This window comes from Mustela nigripes, chromosome 13 (assembly GCF_022355385.1).
Source record: "Mustela nigripes isolate SB6536 chromosome 13, MUSNIG.SB6536, whole genome shotgun sequence".
NCBI lineage: Eukaryota > Metazoa > Chordata > Mammalia > Carnivora > Mustelidae > Mustela > Mustela nigripes.
In genome coordinates this window covers 51,861,259-51,881,073 of record NC_081569.1, presented here as the reverse complement: position 1 = coordinate 51,881,073, position 19,815 = coordinate 51,861,259, and the positions used below count along the sequence as shown (strand labels likewise).

Here is a 19,815-nt window from a genome sequence, read left to right as displayed (position 1 = left end):
GAAGGATATTTTTCAAGTAGGCTATGCAGAAAATCAGATAGAACTTAGGTCTTTAGACTTTAGTGATTAAACATAGCCTCTCCTCTAAGAGGCCAAGATCAATAATTAAAACCATCCTAAAACTGAAAGCGTAGGAGGCAAATTGGTTCAAAACTCATTTTGCCAGTGTTCTGTCACTAATGTACCATACTCATGAATTTTCTTTTAATCTCTACTCTTAACCATCTTAGCTTGCTTCTCACAGAGGTTCTTTTCACAACCGAGGGACACCAGTTCTACTAAGTCATATTCATTCTTATCATTCTCCAATTCTTGACCCATTCATTGGCTAACATCATTGGATGATTTGATCAGATGATTAAATGTGTCAAATGGAGGGAACTGACTCACCCCAGCTTTTCCTGCATGAAGGCAGAAAATAATTTCCATTGTTGTAATCTGTTGGAAGCATGGGTGGAAATGGAGTGGGCAAGACATATTTGGTACCCACAGTGGGAAAGACATATTTGGTACCCACCTAAGAGGATGAAGCAAGTGGTGAGAGATGCAAGATCCTTGAGATACCAACCCACCAAAGAGACATCATAAATATCAGTCATTTCAGAATATTCCTTAGACTTCAGGCATAATTTTGTGATTAAAATAGAACACTGTTCAATAGACTAGAATAAGTAGATAGAGGAGGAAAGTATGCAAGTGGGAAAAAGGGAAAGAAAGTAGAATGGAAGTATAAGAAGATTGCTGTGGTATTGCTCAACATTAGGAATATTTGTCTGACCTACCTGTTCTGTTCTTAGGTATGCAGCCGCATTTGTAGAAACTCAATACTTTTGATTTCCGCTGTGTAGTATAATCACCTCTCAGACAAAATATATGTCTCTTTCCAGTAAGAATACAGTTAATTAGTAGCAGTAGGTGGTAGTGACCTACTGATGTTTCTGAGATTTCAAATTATCAGCCTTATATTGATTTCTCCTGGGAACCAGGCCATGAGTTATGTTAATTGGCTCAAGAGAAAAATAGAAGAGTTACTTATTGATGGGAAGTAAGAGAAGATGCATGATGTTAGAGTATCTCCTGCTTATTTCACAAGTTAATATTCTGGATGTGTGGGTGATAACTCATTTAAGACAGACTATGTGGAAACATGATCTTAGATTTACTGATTTGGGAAGACTGAGAAGTTTCTACATTTGTTGCAGATGTCCTCATTATGGAGTGAGATAGAGTGAGCCCTATGTATGAATATTTCTTTCCAGAACAAGCAAGAGTATTTATCCAAGGGGAACAATCCCATAAGCATACTAAATTGTTGGACAAATGAAAAGATAAAAATATACTATTCCAAATTAAATGTTAGCAAATTATGGCCCATGGGCCAAATTTGGACCACAGCCTCTTTCTCAAATTTATTGGAACACAGGCACATCCATTTGTTTATGTATTGTTTATGGCTTCTTTGTGCTACCAGAAGCAGAGTTGGCCGACATACGGCCCACAAAGTCTTTGGCTTGTTCCATAAGAAGTTTGATGATCCTACCCTAAATTAAGCTGTTAGTTTTGGCCAGAAAACCCTGAGGTGGTAAATGAGTTTATTCCAGACACCTTAGGAGAAAAGAGAGGAGGTGGGGACCAGATGCTCAAGTACTAGTGGTGAAAGGTCCTGAACCAAGCACTGCCTCCACTTTAATTGTAAATATTAGTGATATTAAGGGAGTAAGAAAAACAAAAAGGAGTGCAAAGCTTTAATAATCAGGACAGTGACACAGGGAGTATCATGTGATTAGAACAAGATGTGCTTGTGATGTGCGTGTCGGCAGGGAGTATGTGGAGCACATGACCTTCAAAGATAAATGTTCCTCCTAAGTATTTACTCCCTGGATGAAGGAATTGAGCTGCAATGAGGATCTAGCTGTTTTCAGCCCAGAAACTTCAAAGGAGGCCCAATTTGCCAGACACTCCTTCTTTGCTTTTGAATTAGTCTCAGTCAGGGAGGCATATGTTTATTAAATCTTATTTAGTCAGGTGTTATGAATTCCCACATTTATCAAGTTGGGCAGAAGAAGAGGGTATAGTAGAAGGATCATCCACAGTGATCTTCATCACTTCCTATATACTCAGGGGTAAAGATGCAGATGAAGGTCGAGAAGTAAGCTCATTGGAGTTCTATACAACATTCCCCAGATACATTGCACTCAGGACTGACTACACACTTGTGGGGCTGAACACAAAGTGAATATGTAGGGCTTTTTCTTAAAAAAATTATTTTTAATTTCTTGAGGAATCTCCACACTGTTCTCCAAAGAGGCTGCACCAACTTGCATTCCCACCAACAGTGGAAGAGGGTTCCCCTTTCTCCACATCCACTCCAACACATGTTGTTTCCTGTCTTGTTGGTTTTGGCCATTCTAACTTGTGTAAGGTGATATCTCAATGTAGTTTTTTTTTTAATATTTAATTAATTAATTTATTTGACAGAGAGAGAGAGAGATCACAGGTAGACAGAGAAAGAGGGGGAAGCAGGCTCCCTGCTGAGCAGAGAGCCTGACATGGGGCTTGACCCCAGAATCCTGAGATCATGACCCGAGCCGAAGGCAGAGGCTTAACCCACTGAGCCACCCAGGTGCCCCTCTCAATGTAGTTTTAATTAGAATCTCCCTGAGAGCTAGTGATGATGAACATTTTTTCATGTGTCTATAGCCATTTGCATGTCTTCATTGGAGAAGTGTCTGTTCATATATTCTGCCCATTTTTTGATATGATTGTCTGTTTTGTGTGTGTTGAGTTTGAGGAGTTCATTATAGATCCTGGATAAAAACAATCTGAGGGGTTGGAATTGGCGGGGGTGTGGGAGGTTGGGGTATAAGGTGGTGGGTATTAAATAGAGGACACAGATTGCATGGAGCACTGGGTGTGGTGAAAATAATGAATGCTGTTATGCTGAAAATAAATAAATTAATTAAAAAATTATTAAACCAAGACACCAGTCTTTCCCATCCCTTCCTAAAAATTAAAGAGAAGGGAATGCTCCCAGACACATTCTACAAGGACAGCATAATTCTGATACCAAAGCCAAGTAAAGGTACTACTAGAAAAGTACAGGTCAATATCTCTGATGTATTTAGAGGCAAAAATTCTGAATTAAACTCTAGCAAACCAAATTCAGCAACATTAAAAGGATTATTCATGGGATGCCTGGGTGTTTCAGTTGATTGAGTGTCCAACTCTTGGTTCCAGCTCAGATAATGATTTGAGGGTCATGAGATTGAGTTCCAAGTCAGTCTCCCCACTGAGTGGGGAGTCTGAGATTCTCTCCCTTTCCCTCTGAATCTCTCCCACTCACATGCTTTCTTTCTAAGATAAAATAAAGAAGTCTTAAAAAAAATAAAAAAGGATCATTCACCATGATCAAGTTGGATTTATCCCTGGGATATAAAAGGATAACTCAACATATGCAATTGACCAATGTAATAAATTACATTAATAGAATGAAAGAAAAGAATCATATGATTATCTCAAGAGATCATGAATGAGTACCTGTCAAATTAAATATTGTTTATGACCTTGCACGTTAGTCCCAATCCACACTTAGATACAAATAATGATGTGAGGTAATGGGTTATTTGACAATCTATGAGATCTCAACCTCCCTTGGAGGTTCAGCTCAGACTGTTACATCTTAAAATTAGAAACAGATGATGAGGTAAATTGGGCTTAAATGAGGTAGACTTTCTCTGTTTTATTATATCAAAAAGATACACCCTCCTCTGCACTCACTCTGACTTAATGGTCCCCTTTAGAATTCAGTTATACTAACAAAGAAGTGGGGGTGAGAATGGGGTAGTGGAGTGCAGAATAACTGCTCAGTTCAGCTCATTCATGTCTTTAAGAAATAATCTAGCTCTTACCCCAGAGAAGCTGGGCAATGTACTAAGTGCTGGGGTAAATCAGTTGTACTTGATTTCTATCAAGAAAGAATTCAGCCCATGCTTTATTTTCTGTTCACTCCCCTCCCTCTGCTCCCTGCCTATTTGTCAGGCACCATTTGATGAAGAGCAGTTCTCAGTGAGAGAACAGTCAGAGAAAAGCATAAGGAACCCAAGGCCAGTTTCACTGGCACTTTTCAACAGCTGCAATCCTCCCACCCTGTTACTCATCTCTGCCACTCCCTGTTTTCCTCTGGACCCACACGTTGGCATTAAAGGGCACAGGTGTACTTATTAGCTCATTCTTACATAGTCTTCTAAAAAGCATGGTACTGAAAATAGACCTCTATCTTATACAACCCACAAAATTTAACTTTGAATGAATTTAAGATGTAAATGTAAGACCTGAGACCATGAGAGTCATAAAAGAAAACTTGGGAAAAAAGCTTCGAGAAATGGTCTTGGTAACGATGTTTTGGAAATCACACTTAAAGTATAAGCAACAAAGTCAGAAACAAACATGTAGGACTACATCAAACTGTACTTCATTTCTGCACAGTACATCACTTGTGCATAGTGAAAGAAACCATGAACAAAGTGTAAAAACAACTTATGGAATGGTAAAAAGTGCTTGCAAACCATATATCTTATAATAGTAACCTCTCAAAGAGTAACAGGTCAAAAGTAAAAAAAAAAAAAAAAAATCAGTAAAAAACGGACAAGGGAATTGTGTAGGCATTTTTCCAAAGATACATAAATTGCCAACAAGTACTGAAAAATACTCATTGCTGGTCATTGTAGAAATGCAGATAAAACCCACAATGTGATATCACCTCATGCCTGTTAAAATGGGTATAATAATTAAAAAAAAAAAAACAAGAAGTAAGAAATGCTGGTATGAATGTGGAGAAAAGGGAACCCTTGTGCACTGTTAGTAGGATTATAAATTGGTAAGTCCACTATGGAAAGCAGTATAAGAACTCCTCAAAACAAAAACAAAAACAAAAACACTAGGGCACCTGGGAGGCTCAGTGGGTTAAGCCGCTGCCTTCGGCTCAGGTCATGATCTCAGGATCCTGGGATCGAGTCCGCATCGGGCTCTCCCCTCAGCAGGGAGCCTGCTTCCTCCTCTCCCTCTCTGCCTACTTGTAATCTCTCTCTGTCAAATAAATAAATAAAATCTTAAAAAAAAAACTAGCATATGATCCAGCAATTCCACATATAGGGATATATTCAAAGGAAATAAAAACTAACTTGAAGAGATACCTGCACCCCTTCATTCATAGCAGCATTAGTTACAGTATCTAAGACAAAAAGCAACCTAAGTGTCCATTGAAGAGTGAATAAAGAGTAATGATTCATCACTAGCCATCAGGGAGATTCAAATTAAAACTACATTGAGATATCACCTTACACCAGTTAGAATGGCCAAAATTAGCAAGACAGGAAACAACAGGGGTTGGAGAGGATGTGGAGAAAGGGGAACCCTCTTACACTGTTGGTGGGAATGCAAGTTGGTGCAGCCACTTTGGAGAACAGTGTGGAGAGTCCTCAAGAAATTAAAAATAGAACTTCCCTATGACCCTGCCATTACACTCTTGGGTATTTACCCCAAAGATACAGATGTAGTGAAAAGAAGGGCCATCTGTAGCCCAATGTTTATAGCAGCAATGGCCATGGTTGCCAAACTGTGCAAAGAACAAAGATGCCCTTCAATGGACGAATGGATAAGGAAGATGTGGTCCATATACACTATGGAATATTATGCCTCCATCAGAAAGGATGAATACCCAACTTTTGTAGCAACATGGATGGGACTGGAAGAGATTCTGCTGAGTGAAATAAGTCAAGCAGAGAGAGTCAATTATCATATGGTTTCACTTAATTGTGGAGCATATCAAATATCATGGAAGACATGGGGAGTTAGAGAGGAGAAGGGAGTTGGGGGAAATTGGAAAGCGAGGTGAACCATGAGAGACTATGGACTCTGAAAAACAATCTGAGGGTTTTGAAGGGGCGGGGGGTGGGAGGTTGGAGTACCAGGTGGTGGGTATTTTAGAGGGCACGGATTGCATGGAACACTGGGTGTGGTGCAAAAATAATGAATACTGTTATGCTGAAAATAAAAAATAAATTAAAAAAAAGAAAACATTAAAAAAAAGAAAATAGCTAAAGATGTATGTTTTAGAAGTTCTCATAAAAAATCAATTGTAAAAATAAAAAAGAGTAATGATTATATATCATGGAATATTGTCCAATCATAAAAAACAATGGAACTCTACCATTTGTGACAATAAGGATGGACCCTGAAGGCATTACGGTAAGTGAAGTTAGTTGAGACAAAGATAAATACTGTATGATCTTGTTTATATATGGAACCTAAAACAAAAAGCAAAAAACACAGAATCTCAGAAAAAGATATAATTTGTGGTTATCAAAGGAGGGGGAGAGGGGGAATTGGAAGAAAGTAGTTAAAATGTACAAACTTATGGTTACAAAATAAATAGTAGGAATGTAATCTACAACACGTGACTGTTAACACTGCTGTGTGATGTGCAGGAAAGTTAAGAGGGTAAATCCTAAGAGTTCTTATCATGAGTAGAATTGTTTTTTTTCTTTTTATTGTGTCTGCATGAGATGATGGATGTTTACTAAGTCTACCGGAGAATCATTTTACAATATATGTAATCAGGCCATCATGTTATACACCTTAAAAATCTTCAGTGATGTCTATTTCTCTATAAATCTGGAAAAATGCTCTTACAGGGCCCCCTTATCTGCAGGAGATACATCCAAAAGCTCCTGTAGCTGGAAACTGCAGATAGTCCCAATTCCTATATATACTGCATATTTTTCTGTGCATACATATCTATGATAAAGTTTAATTTATCAATTTGGCACATAAGAAAATAACAACAATAACTACGAATAGAACAGTTTTAAAAATATATTGTAATGAAAATTGTGTGAATGTGTTCTCTTTCCTTCAAAGTATTTGTTGGTACCCTACTCACCTTTATTGTTCTTGTGATGATTAGACCATTAAAAGGCTACCTGATGAGATGAAGTGGGTGAATGATGTATATAGGCAATATGACATCTTTAGGTTACTAGTAACATTCTGATGAGTCATCAGAGGAGTACCATCTGTTTAGAGATCACAACAGTTGTCCACAGGAACTGAAATTGCAGAAAGCTCAACTATGAATAAAAGAGGGTGCCTGGGTGGCTCAGTGGGTTAAAGCCTCTGCCTTCAGCTCAGGTCATGATCCCGGGGTCCTGGGATCAAGCCCCACATTGGACTCTCTGCTCAGCAGGGAGCCTGCTTCCCTTCCTGTCTTTCTGCCTGCTTCTCTGCCTACTTGTAGTCTCTGTCTGTGAAATAAATAAAATAAAATAAATCTTTAAAAAAAGAGGATTTCTGTATTTTTGTTGATCTTTTCTATTCTTTCTAGTCTCTAGTTCATTATTTCTGTTCTGATCTTTATAATTTCTTTCCTTCTTCTAAGTTTGGGCTTAGGTTATTCTGTTTCTGGTTCTCTGGGGGTTATGCATTGGGGTGTTTACTTGAGATCTTTCTTTTTTCTTAATGGAAACATTTATCACTATAAATTTTCTCCTGATGACTACTTTCACAGCACCCCATAGGTTTTGTTATATTGTATTTCCATGTTCATTTGCTTAGAAATAGTTTTGATTTTTCCATTTGTTTCTTCTTTGACTTGTTGGTTGGTCAGTGTTATGTTGTTTAAATGCCACATATTTGTAATTTCTTCAGGTTTCTTTCTGGTATTGATTTCTAGTCCAGATCATTATTGTTAGAAAATATATTTGGTATGATTTTAATCTTTTAAAGTTTTTTGCACTTGTTCTGTGACCTAACACATGATCAATCCTGGAGAATGTTCTATGTGCCCTTGAGAATTTGTGTTCTGTTGCTCTAATTAATGTTCTGTATATATCTGTTAGATGTATTTGGTCTAAAATATTGTTCATGTTCAGTGTTTCCTCACTGATATTGTCTGATCTATCCATTGTTGAAAGTGGGATCTTGAATTTTACTATTGTTTTTGTATTGTCTACTTCTCCCTTCATATCTGTTAGTGTTGACTCTAGCTGTACTGATGTTCTGTGCATATCTATATGATTGTTGCAGCCTCTTTTTAAGTACCTCCCTTTATCATTACATCATGACCTTTTTTGTCTCTTGTTTGGACATGAAGTTTATTTCATCTTATATAGATATGGCTACTCCTGCTCTGTTTTGGTTTCCAACTGCATGAAGTATCTTTTTTTTTTTTTTTTTAATTTTTTATTTTTTATAAACATATATTTTGCCACTCTGGAAAATGAAGTATCTTTTTCCATACGTTTACTTTGAGACTCCATATGTCCTTAGGTGAGGCTAGTCTCATGTACATGGGTTTTCATTCAGTCATTTAGCCACTTACATCTTTTGATTGGAGAATTCAATATACATATCTGTTTTGCAAATATTTTTTTCTCAGTCTTCTCATTCTGTTGATATAATCTCTTGTGATTCAGAGTTTTTAATCTTAGGAAGTCCAGCTCATCAATGATTTCTTGATTGTGTCTTTGATGTATCTAAAAGGACATCACTGCTATTTTGCAAACTATACCAATATCAAATCATTATGTTGCACACTTGAAACTAATGTTATGTATCAGTTATACTTCAAAAAGAAAATAAAAAGTCTTCATCATATCCAAGGACATCCAAGTTTTCTCTTATGTTATCTTCTAGAAGTTTTATATATTTTTCATTTTAAATTTGGGTCTCTTATCCAGTTTGCATTAATTTTTTGAAGGATATAAAGATCTGTGTCTAGATTCTTTTTTTTTTCTTTTTTTTTCATGTGCACATTCAGGTGTTTTAGCATTATTTGTTGAAGAGATTATCTTTGCTGCATTGTATTATCTTGTTCCTTTGTAAAAGGTCAGGTGAGTATATTTATGGGTGTCTATACTGTATTCTGTTCCACTGATTTATCTTTTTTTATATGTATATGCCAATTCCACACTGTCTTAATTACTGTAGCTTCATGATAAGTTTTGATGTCAGGTAACATCAGTCCTTGAACTGTGTTCTTCAATATTGTGTTGGCTATAGGGGCCCTTTGCCTCCCCATGTAAATATTAGAATCAGTTTGTAAATACCTATAAAATAAATTGGTGGGATTTCTTCTCTCTGAGGAACTTATTTGAACTTTTCTTTTGATGGAGGTCTCCTGTCAAAATTCTCACATTTTTTATTTCTCTCAGGAAGTCTCTCTTTTTTCTTGACATTTGTAGAATAGTTTTTCAGGGTGCAGAATTCTAGGTCTATATATAAAATATCTATGTATTTTAGTACTCTAAATATTCTACCTTATTCTCTTCTTGCTTGCATGATGCCTGAGGAAAAGCTGGATGGAATTTATTGTTTGTTTGTTTTTTAAATAGGTAAGGTGAAGTTTTTCTCTGAGTTCTTCTAGGATTTTTTCTTTATCTTTGATTTTATTTCACTCATAAATGATATTAGTGGCTGTGTTTTCAGGGAACATTTATCCAGCTTTGGATTTATGGATCTATGGTTTGGTGCATGACTTTAACCTGGGAGAAATTCTCAAACATTATTGGTTCCCGGATAGGACAAGATGGCGGGGAAGTAGGAGGAGGTGCCGCTTCAACCTGTACCCTAAAGTGATTACCTACCGAAGAATTCTGATCACCCATGAAACCAGCCTGAGATCAGAATTATACATGTCTGGATCTCTACGGGGGCAGAAGATGCTAATGGGCAGGTAAAGTGGAGTGGGAACATCGGACTAATATCGAAGATAAACAAAAGGGGGAGGGAGCCACCAGAGGTGACCTACTAGAAAGTAATACCCCAATATGAGAGTGCCCTGTGACTGGGGGCCAGCATTAACTTGGAGTTTGAAAGCACTCAAAAAGAGCAAAGTATTACAAGGGGGAAATTGTGGGAATTGGGGTGGCTAGAGACAGGGGATTAAGTCCCCGGACCCAGGACAGCCACGCTTGGTGCTGAGCCAGAGAGAGTGAGGCAGAGAAACCAGATCTTGGTCCCTGAGCTGCCAGCACACCTGAGAACGTGTGGGGTCCAGCTCCCATGAGGCGCTGGGAGCCTCGCCAGCCAGCAGAAGCACAGCATTTTTACAGTTCCCACACAAGTGCTGTGCTGGGCTATCAGAGTCAGAGTCACACCCCATCCCCTCCCCTGAGAGAGGTGCATGCAGGCGCCAGCCCCATGCTCTCAAACCTGGAAAGACCAGGCACTCCCAGCCCAGGCCAGTGGGAAAATCTCAGTGTGCGATCACTACATGGAACCTCTCTGGCAGTCCGGAGCTGCCCAGACAGCTGCCGCTGTTGTGGTTTTGGGTACAAGCATGAGTTCCTCTGTCCCCAGGGACCGGTACTCAGAATGTGCTCTGCCAGCGGCCCAGGGGGGACTTATGTGCTCTGCTGAACCCAGAAGGGAACAGACTGAGGCTTATCCCTGAGAGGGAGGTCTGGGTACAGTTTGGCTTTTCTCTAAACCTCCAAAAACTGTCAAAAGCTGTCAAGGCTAGAGAACAAAAACAAAAACAAACAACAACAACAACAAAAAAATGAACAAACAAACATAAAAACCTCCAGAGAACAAAGCCTGAAAAACTGGTTTCATCAGAGCCCACCCCTCTGAGGGGGGCAGGAAGACTTAACTCAGGGAACATTGCCTGAAAACCCATGTTGCAGGCCACTCCCCCAGAAAGCCAAACAGGAAAAAAAAAAAAAAAGAAAGAAAGAAAAGAAAAGAAAAGAAAAGAAAAGAAAGACGACAGGAGAACAACCACCACTACTTCATAGATACAACTTTTATTTTTAATTCATTCCCACTATTCTGGTTCATTTTTTTAATATAGATAATTTTTAACCTATTTACCATCACAGTGAGATGTCCAGTACTTCAAATTCCAAAATAACCTTTTAACATGAACTTTTTGATACATATACCCGTGTTTTTCTTTTGCTTTTCTATTTTTAATTGTTTTTATAATTTTAGTTTAGTTTATACTTTTTTAATTTTTATTTTTTAACATTCATATAGAGTTAAACTTCAACGTAATGCCCTTTTCCCAATCAATGCTACCCTTATAGGCAAACCAATTTTTAATCCCCCTTTATCTTAGGAAAGTTGAGTCCTTTAACAAAGATATCAAGATACATCCAGGAAGAATCAAAATAACCTTCTTCATCCACACTGAGAATTTATAACCACTCTCCCATCGTTTTCTTCCACCAGTTTCTGTGTATTTGTGATTGTCCTGATAGTATATAAATATTATACTTGAGGTTCTTTTTGATGTGGTCCTTTTTGTTTTGTTTTGTTTATATTTATACATATATATATATATTTTTTTTTTTTCTCTTTTATCAGTCTTTTTATTTGTCTGTTGTTGCTTGTATATGTCATAAATCTTACCTTGGGGCCTATTTGGGCTGAGCCTTCTCTTCTATCTTTCTTTTTTTCTCTCTTTCTTTTTTCTTTTTCTCTTCTTTTTTCTCTCTTTCTTTTTTCTTTCATTTGGGTGGGGACTCCTGATTTCTCAGAAGCATTTCAGGGTGCACCTTGACTGCACCACGGTCGATACATCCAGCTACATCCGTTCAGCCATCTCGGACCAAAATGACTAGGAGGAGGAAGGCCAAAGAAAAGAAAAATTCAGAGAATGGGCCTTCTGCAACAGACCTAATGGCTATCGATATAGACAATATGTTGGAAAAGGAATTCAGGTTAACAATTATCCAGGCAATAGCTAGGTTGAAAAAATCCATGGATGACCAAATGGAATTGATTAGGGCAGAACGAAAAGCCACCAGGGATGATGTTCACAATGTTGGGACAGAACTGAAAGCCACCAGGGATGATGTTCACAATGCTCTCAGTGAGTTCCAATCTAATCTAAATTCTCTAAAAACTAAGGTAACTGAGACAGAAAATAGAATTAGTGATCTGGAGGACAAATAGATAGAGGGAAAGGATCAAGAGGAAGCCTGGAACAAACAGCTTAGAAGCCACAAAAACAGAATCAGGGAAATAAATGATGCCATGTAATATTCCAACATCAGAATTATTGGACTCCCTGAAGGGGAGGAGAGAGAAGTCTAGAAGATATAGTGGAACAAGTTCTCCATGAAAATTTTCCCAATCTTGTGAATGGAACCAGTGTTCATGTACTAGAGGCAGAACGGTCTCCCCCCAAGATTATAGATTATCGAAAGTCCTCAAGACACCCAATATTAAGAATGAAGAATTATAATAGTAGACAGGCGCTCTTGAAGGTAGCTAGGACAAAGAAGCTCCTTATGTACAGAGGAAAGCCCATCAGAATAACGTCAGACCTATCCACAGAAACCTGGCAAGCCAGAAAGGGCTGGAAAGAGGTATTCAGGGCACTAAATGAGAAGAACACGCAGCAAAGAATATTTTATCCAGCAAGACTGACATTCAAAATAGATGGAGAGATAGAGTTTCCAAGACCGGCAAGGCTTAAAAGACTATGCGACCACCAAGCCGACACTGCAGGAAATATTAATGGGGCTTCTATAAATCAGGAAAAATCCTAAGAATATCTTTGAACAGAAATATGGAGACAATCTACAGAAAGAAAGACTTCAAAGGTAACACGATGTCAATAAAAACGTATCTATCAATATTCATTCTCATTGTAAATGGCCTAAATGCATCCATAAAATGACACAGGGTTGTAGATTTGATCAAATGACAGGAACCATCCATATGTTGTCTACAAGAGACCCATTTCGAACCTAAGGATACACCCAGCCTGAAAGTGAAGGGATGGAGAAGCATCTTTCATGCCAATGGGCTTCAAAAGAAGGTTGGGGTAGTGAATCTCATATCAGATAAATTAGATTTTAAACTAAAGACTGTAGTAGAGATACAGAAGGACACTACATAATTCTTAAAGGGACTATCCACCAAGATGATCTAACAATTGTAAATATCTATGCCCCCAATATGGGAGCAGCCAATTACATAAGAAAACTAATAAGATAAAGAGTCGTATTGGTATGAATATGTTAATAGTAGGAGATCTTAACATACCTCTCTCAGTAATAGACAGATCATCCAAGCAGAAAATCAATAAAGAAGCAAGAGCATTGAATGACACATTGGACCAGATGGACCTCATAGATAAATACAGAACATTCCACCCTAAAACAACAGAATACTCATTCTTCTCAAGTGCACATGGAACCTTCTCCAGAATAGACCACATACTGGGTCACAAATCAGGGCTCAACCGATACCAAAAGATTGAGATTATCCCCTGCATATTCTCAGATCACAATGCTTTGAAACTGGAGCTCAACCACAAGGAAAAGCTTGGAAGGAATTCAAACACCTGGAAGCTAAAGACCAACCTGCTTAAGAATGCTTGGATCAACCATGAAATCAAAGAAGAACTTAAATGATTCATGGAAACCAGTGAGAATGAAGACACTTTTGTCCAAAACTTATGAGATACAGTGAAGGCGTCTCCTAAGGGGGAAATACATAGCCATCTATCCTCCCTCAAAAAAATTGAAAAATCCAGAATACACCAGTTGTCTCTACACCGTAAAGAACTGGAGAATCAACAACAGATTAACCCAAGTCCACACACAAGAAGGGAAATAATCAAGGTTAGAGCAGAGATCAATGAGATAGAAACCAGAGATACAGTAGAACACATCATTGAAACTAAAAGCTGGTTTTTTTTGAAAGAATCAATAAGATCGCTACATCATTGGCTAAACTAATCCAAAAGAAAAGAGAGAAGGCCCAAATTAATAAAATTATGAATGAAAAGGGAGAGATCACAACTAACACCAAGGAAGTAGAAACAATCATCAGAAGTTATTATCAACAGTTATATGCCAATAAGTTAAGCAACCTAGATGAAATGGATGCATTCCTGGAAAACTATGAACTTCTAAAACTGAATCAGGAAGAAATTGACAACCTGATTGAGGCTGTGATCAAAAACCTCCCCAAAACACAAGAGCCCAGGACCTGACAGAATTCCCTGGGGAATTCTACCAAACTTTCAAAGAAGAAATATCACCTATTCTCCTGAAGCTGTTTCAAAAAAAAGGAAGCAGAAGGAAAACTTACAGACTCTTTTAATGAAGCCAGCATTATCCTGATCCCCAAACCAGGAAAGACCTCACCAAAAAGGAGAATTTCAGACCCATATCCCTGATGAATATAAATGCTATGATTTTCAACAAGATCCTAGCTAATTGGATCCAATAGTACATTAAAAAGTTTATCCACCATGGCCAGGTGTGATTTATCCCTGGGTTGCAAGTGTGGTTCAACATTTTCAAATCAAACCACATGGTTCTCTCAATTGATGCAGAAAAAGCATTTGACAAAATCCAGCATCCATTCCTGATTAAAATGCTTCAAAGTATGGGGATAGAGGGAACATTCCTGAACTTCATAAAATCTATCTATTAAAGACCCAAAGCAAATATCATCCTAATGGGGAAAAGCTCACAGCCTTCCCATTGAGATCAGGAACACGAGGATGCCCACTCTCACCACTCTTGTTCAACATAGTATTAGAAGTCCTAGCAACAGCAATCAGACAACAAAGAGAAATAAAAGGTATCCAAATTGACAATGAAGAAGTCAAACTCTCTCTCTCTTTGCAGATGAGATGATTCTTTATATGGAAAACCCCAAAGACTCCACCCCCAAACTACTAGAATTCATACAGTAATTCAGTAACATGGCAAGACACAAAGTCAATGTACAGACATCAGTGGCTTTTTTATACACTAACAATGAAAATACAGAAAGGGAAATTAGAGAATCGATTCCATTTACTATAGCACCAAGAAACATAAGATACCTGGGAATCAACCTAACCAAAGAGGTTAAGAATATGTACTCAAGGAACTACAGAACACTCATGAAAGAAATTGAAGAAGACACAAAAAGATGGAAGACCATTCCATGCTGTTGGATTGAAAGAACAAACATTGTTAAAATGTCTGTACTGCCTAGAGCAATCTATACTTTTAATGGCATTCCGATCAAAATTCCACTGGTACTCTTCAAAGAATTGGAGTAAATAATCCTAAAATTTGTATGAAATCAGAAGAGACCCCAAATAACTAAGGAAATGTTGAAAAACAAAAATAAAACTGGTGGCATCACGTTACCTGATTTCAAGCTTTACTACAAAGCTGTGATGACCAAGACAGCATGGTATTGGCATAAAAACAGACACATAGACCAGGGGAACAGAGTAGAGAGAGCCCAGATATGGACCCTCAATTCTACGGTCAAATAATCTTTGACAAAGCTGGAAAAAATATACAGAGGTATAAAGAAAGTCTCTTCAATAAATGGTGCTGGGAAAATTGGACAGCTATATGTGGAAGAATGAAACTCAACCTTTCTCTTACGCGTACACAAAGATAAACTCAAAATGGATAAGAGACCTCAATATGAGACGGAATCTATCAGAATCTTAGGCAGTAACTTCCTCAATATCAGCCACAGCAATTTATTAAATTAAGTAAATTAATTAGTTTTTCATAATTATAACATTACAATTATATAAATAATTAATTATATAAATAATAAATAATAAATAAATATATAATAATATATATTATATAATATATAAATAATAATATATAATAAATTATATAAATAATAATATTTAATAATTAATTTAATTAATTTTAATTAAAAATTGAAAAAATATTGTTTAAAACATATTTTTTCTTTCTGTTTGTTTTTCTCTTTCTTCTCCTTCTGGATTCCCATTACACATTTTTACCTTCTTTAGTTGTCCTACAAGCCTTAGATATTCCTGTTTTTTTTTTTTTTATGCTTTGTTCTCAAGGATTCTATTGATATATCATCTTGCTCAGGGATTATACCCTCTTCTGTGTTCATTCTACTAATAATTCCATCAAAGGCATTCTTTATGTCTGTTATAGTGCTTTTAACCTCTAGTCTTTCTTTCTTTCTTTCTTTCTTTTCCATTAGGATTTCCATCTCACTGCTTTCATTGGCCACTTGTTCTTGCATTCTGTCTGATTGGTCCATTAGAGCTCTTAACATATTAATTATAGTTACTTTAATTTTCTGGACTGATAATTAAAGCATTCTTTCTTTGTCTAGTTCTGATGCTTGTTATGTCTATTCAAATTTTGTGCTTCCACCTTAATTATGTCTTGTCATGTCTTCTTTTTTTAAAGATTTATTTATTTATTTGACAGACAGAGATCACAGGTAGGCAGAGAGGCAGGCAGAGAGAAAGGAAGGGAGGCATTCTCCTTGCTGAGCAGAGAGCCCAATTTGGGGCTCGATTTGAGGACCCCGGGATCAAGACCTGAGCCGAAGGCAGAGGCTTTAACCCACTGAGCCACCCAGGCACCACTTGTGATATCTTATTGATAACTAGATATGATGTACTTGATTTAAAAAAAAAAAAAAAACTGCTATAAATAGGTATTTGGTAATGTGGTGATGAGGTGTGAGCAGAGGGAAAGCATTGTGTAGTACTAGAATTAGGTCTTGATTTGAGTAAGTCTGTTTCTGGACTGTAAACTTCACAAGTGTTTCTCATTTTATTTCTTTTCTCTTAGATGGGACATGATGGCTAGAGTGGTTGAAGATGGGTATTGTCTTCCCCAGGTCAGTTAGACTCCTATAATAACTTAGTAGGCAAGGTTTTGGTTAACTAGTGTCCCCTGAGGTCAAGGCTTCTAGAGAAAAACAGAGTGCTCTGGTACATTTCTAAATGATTCCTTTACCCCTCCCTGTGCCAAAAGCCTGAGGGAATTTTTTCTCAGATAGTTATTGGGTGAATCTGGTCCAGCTGTTTAAAGTAAATTTCACAATATATTTGATGTCACCTCTGGATAGGTCCCTCTCACCAGTTCTTAACACAGAGGTCTCTACCCTCCAGCAATTCATCAGTTATGGTTTATCTTTGTGTCTGCTTGGCAAGCTATGCTGTCCTTATTTGCCTGCCTATCTCTCTAATCATGGGGAGCAGTTTGTCCTGTCTCCTCCCCTCTCTTCTGGATCAAGAAGGATTGTTTCTTTTTCACTCTGTTCTACTTTTAACTTATTATGATGGAATAGTGATTCCAAACTCCTTACATGCAGAACTATAAAGCAGAAATCTTTACATTTGTTTTTGACAAATTTAAAGCTAGTGTGGTAAAATATAGTCTTTTCTTTATTCATGTTTTCTATTTTTGTTGCCTTGTTGAAAATTGCACTTTTAATGCAACTGCTATATACATTTCACCATACTGAAATTTATTTAAAAACTGCTTTATGACATAATTTAAAAAATATTTTGATCCAGTTAATTTATTTTGAAATATATGTATCTGTTTTTTGTACGTGTGGTGTGAAGAATCTAACCTTTTTGTTTGTTCAGATGCCTAGTTATTTGTCATTATATGGATTTATTCACATCTATTTAGAGTCATAGAATCCACATTTATTATAGGATAAAGCTTAAATCTCTTCTGGACTTTCTTTACTATTCTAACCATAATATTTTTATTAGTGTAAGTCTGCATTCAACAGCACTGATTTCCTACCTCAAGTTTTTCCTAAATGCTAACATACTGGTTTCTGGAGTTCATATTTCATTCATTCTCTTATTTTCATACCAAATGGTTTAACCAGTTTATTTTATGTATTTAACAAAAGCAAAAGAAATTAACCTAATACTTTGATGGGAATTTTCTAATTACTCTAGTTTATGATATTTGTCCTCATAAATGTGGGTTCAGTTTTATAATTTTCATACAACTAGAATTGTCACTTAAAGTGGATAGTGGTTACTTAACACATGGGCCACATTAAGATGATATAAATTGGTTTTTTGTTTGTTTGTTTTTTGTTTTTGTTTTTGTTTTTTTTAGCCAGAAAAAGCAGGAAGAAATACATGTAACTTCTTATTTATGTTTCTATTCTTACTATAGCTCAAGAATAGTGTTAAATAGCTGAATTGATAACCTGGCTCAGCCACTGGAGTACTTGCACAATGGGTGATGGATGAAGTAATTATAAATAGCTGGGATGAGTCCACTTCATGTGTTCTTTCATGTGCAATGGGCCAATATGAATGAAGTAATTATAATAGCAAGGATGAAATCTTTCCATGGTTACTTTCTGTGCAATAGGCCCTTGGATGAAGTAGTTATAAATGGCAAAGTTGAAGTCTTTCCATGGATTCTTTCAATATGGTCTCTTTTCAGTTAGGCAGGTATAGTGGCAGGCACTATTGAATGTCCTTCTGGAAGGACACGTGGATACTGAACACCATTGTGGTTTCATCTTTTGACACATTTAATCAGCAACTCAATTGCTAGCTGTTTACATTAGATCAGCGGATGTTTACTGGATAAACATATTTTCCAAGTATGGTTTTGACTGTCCTTACAGCAGTACCTTGGCCTTTAAGTGATCCAAAGACACATAGAATGTCTAATGTCCTTTACAACATTGCTTAGGAGAAATATATATATATATACATATATATGTATATATATATATATATACATATACATAACAATTCAGTATAATGATGTTTGTGATTCATTACAACAAATTTACAGGTTATTTTTAGACTTTATATAGCAAGCTTAGGATGGCAGATGATGACTTTGTTCAAGATATGTTAAATCGGTGGGGTCTGAGTTGAGATGGGCCACCATGCAGTTGGATGTTTAGTTGTAAAGCTCCAAAAATATATGTGGTCAACAAATTCTGGAGTGAGATTCTCTTTGCACAATCATTTTATTGCTGTTTTAATGTCTTTGTTCCTTAAAGGGCATAGATGGCTGGATTCAAGACAGAGGTGATAGAAAAGTCAATAATGAACAGGTATTTGTCACTTGATGATGTGGGGAAAGGCCATACGTAAAGAAGCATGCATGGAGTGAAAAATAGAACCACGACAGCCTGAAGCACATTTCTAGATGGTGACCAAAATGAAGACATAGGACAAGATTAGCAGCAAGAAGGTATCCATGTTCATGAAGCCACTGTTGGCAGCAACAATAAACTTGGCTTATAATAAACTATAATGAATATTATAAATTCATTATTCAATATAAATTGAATTCAATATATTATAAATAACTATAATAAACTGTAATGAAAGCAAATTGAGACATAGCATTTTAGGATTCATGATGTTAAGATAATGAAGAGGCTTATAGATTGCTGTTTACCTGTCAAATGCCATGGCTACGAGTAACACCATCTCCACTCCTCCCATGTTATAGATGAAGCATATCTGCTTCATACAGCTTCAGGAAGAAATTACTTTGCATTCATTTAAAAGCTCTTTGATTGTCTTGAGAACTATGATAGAAGAAACACCCACATCAATGAGGGACAGGCCAGCAAGGAAGGACTTAGGAGAGTGTAGGTGAGAATCAAAGATTACCAAAAAGAGAACAAAAATGTTTTCCAACATGAGTGCTAAGCAAACAAAAGCACATATCAAGATGAGAAAAAGTTTTTTTCTCCCAAGAGCAAGAAAGGGCCAGTAACACAACTACAGAGTCATTTAATCCACCCATTGACTGGGACAGGAAAGCTGATTTTCAAGTGACCTGGGGATAAAAATGAAAACGACTAAGTATCACTGTCAGCAACATGGATTTCCTGTTTTGTTAATTAAGTTAGATGTTATTGACTGCGAGAGGAAAAAGAAAGACTTGGAAAAAATAAGGTAGCAACAAATTCATTATATAGAGGGGGTATTTGAAGGAAAAAATGTGACACTAAATTTTGCAAATAGAGCAAGAGGGATTCCTTTAA

The 19,815-nt window shown here is 36.8% G+C and overlaps 1 pseudogene; it reads right to left on the bottom strand.

The window, feature by feature from the left end:
- Nucleotides 1–18,778: 18,778 nt before the first annotated feature.
- On the bottom strand, nt 18,779–19,574 carry LOC131998941 (olfactory receptor 4F21-like; annotated as a pseudogene).
- Nucleotides 19,575–19,815: the final 241 nt, after the last annotated feature.